Source organism: Nannochloropsis gaditana, assembly GCF_000240725.1.
Source record: "Nannochloropsis gaditana CCMP526 unplaced genomic scaffold scaffold515, whole genome shotgun sequence".
Lineage (NCBI taxonomy): Eukaryota > Eustigmatophyceae > Eustigmatales > Monodopsidaceae > Microchloropsis > Microchloropsis gaditana.
This window is the reverse complement of record NW_005803438.1, coordinates 15,761-17,896: the sequence shown is the minus strand read 5'-3', so window position 1 is coordinate 17,896 and position 2,136 is coordinate 15,761.

Here is a 2,136-nt window from a genome sequence, read left to right as displayed (position 1 = left end):
GAGGGAGGGAGGGGGGGAGGGTAGGGAGGAGTAGTTTGTAAAGAAAGGTAGAGAACGAGGGGAGGGCTCGCGCATGAGACAGCCGAAGGCCGATTTCCAGATGAGTCTTGCACCAGGACCCACCCCCCTCGCTCCTTCCTCCTCGCCTCCTCGCAGAGACCCCTCATTTACCGCGGTGCTTTCCTCGTCTCCGTCTGCAAAGCTGGCGAGATAGCTGTTTGTCTTCTCAATCGCAGAGGCCGCCGCAGGAGGATATTTAAAGTTGCTTTGGTAGGGGGGGCGAGGGGGGGGGTTAGCCATGCAACCAATCACACGAGGGAAACGAGAGCAAAATTTAGCACGCCTCCCCGTCTCCCCCGTATAACTTCATATCCTAACCTGTCGGGCGTGGACGTCATGAGGCATGGGGTGCTCATCATCCTCACCGCCCCTCGTCCAAGGCCGAAAATGCGCTTCTCGGTGGCCCCGCCTTGTCTGGTGGCTAACCATTTTATGGGATATCTGGGTCTATCCGTGACACTTTTGGGGGCGCTGTCACCGTGACTGTGCAGTAATGCCGCAGCGGTCGAGACGAAGGCCCGCGTTGGCATGCCATGCCGGTAAAGCTGCCTTTGATGACGGCAGGAAGTAGATATAGACGAAGGGGAAGCCACAGTGCGTGCTAGCATGGTACACAGAAAGAGGACGCAACCGCTCGCCTTGAATTGTGCACCACGCTTCAAGGGAACCCAGAACATGAAGTCCCTGTATTTGTTGTACGCTTTCGTGTAAGGCAGAGGGCTTCATGAGATGTCAGGTCAGACGGGGGGACTGGCGCACTGGGGAGGTAGAGGAGGAGGTAGCCAGCGCCAGTGCCAGCAGATGAGACACCATAAAAGTGCACAGGGCCACAAAATCTCTTCCACATTGCATTTTTTCTCCGAGGAGCTATTGTGTTTGAACGGTAGGCCATGGGGCAGGGGAGAGAGGAAATGTTTGAGATGGCCACGCACGGCTTCTCGTGCCGACAGCAACACCCGGTCTCCTCCTTCTCGCACACAACGTCGGGCCCGCATAGCCACCACGCCGTGCCCGCACATCTGCGCGCACATACGCAACACGACACCCAAGCACCCTGCGCGCCGTGCGTGCTGCACCTGTCGCTGCGTGCAATGGATTGGTTGACTGCAGTTCAGGGCTTCTAAATCGCTTTCATCGCTGACTTCCTACTCTTGCAAAGGCTCTACTGCCCGGGACTTCCGCCCAGCCCCGACTCCATTACGTGGAAATTGGAGCCGAATGACACAATGACGCTCCTCTTTTGTCTCCTTCGCGCCACATTGAAAACCTTGTAAGGCGAGGTGGAGCACTTCGGACTCAATCATCCGCTCTCCCTCCTTCTGAACAACAGGCTGCCCTAGGTGGGTCCTCAGCTCGTGGCCTGATGAGCCCCTTTGGAAACCAAACGCACCCGTCTATAAGTGATTGGGGACTTCCAAACGCATTGAAAGGGCAGTGGGATGGAAAAGAGGGCTTGTCTTGGCCGCCAGAGGCTCCAGTCACGGAGATAATTCACCGGTACGTGGTTGAGACCCTTGCATGGAGAGGGTCGCCGGTGGCCCTTTCTTGGAAACTGGCAGTGAATCCTCGGCGTACACTGCTTTGATAAGCTGAACTGCCTTGTGCGTTTTTGGTCCCGCTTCAACTTGACAGGTATCTGGATTTGTGCCTGTTTCCCACCGCCACCTTCCTGGCTGAGCGCCTGTGCGCCCAACAACCAACGGGTACGCCATCCCCCAGGGCCCTGAGTCGGGCACTGCCTTATTCCCCGAGGCCTTCCTTTTACTCCTTTTTCGCTCTCCAAAGTCACTCACGATGTACCTCACGCTTTGTGCACCCCCCCGTCGATTCACCCCCCCCCCGGAACCACAGAAGCCCATCGACACCTGCTCGCCACGTGCCACGCGAGGAGAGGGGACTGGAAGGGTGTGGTTGGCATCTTACACGACTGCACTGGGGCCAAAAGCAGGTGGGTTCCCCTCCGGCCCCAATGTCATTCCCTCTCCCCTCCCTGTGGCGCCCCCCCGGTCCCCGCCCCATCCACACCCCGCCTCTCTCACTGACGACTCCCACCCATCTTTCTCTCCCACGCCTCCT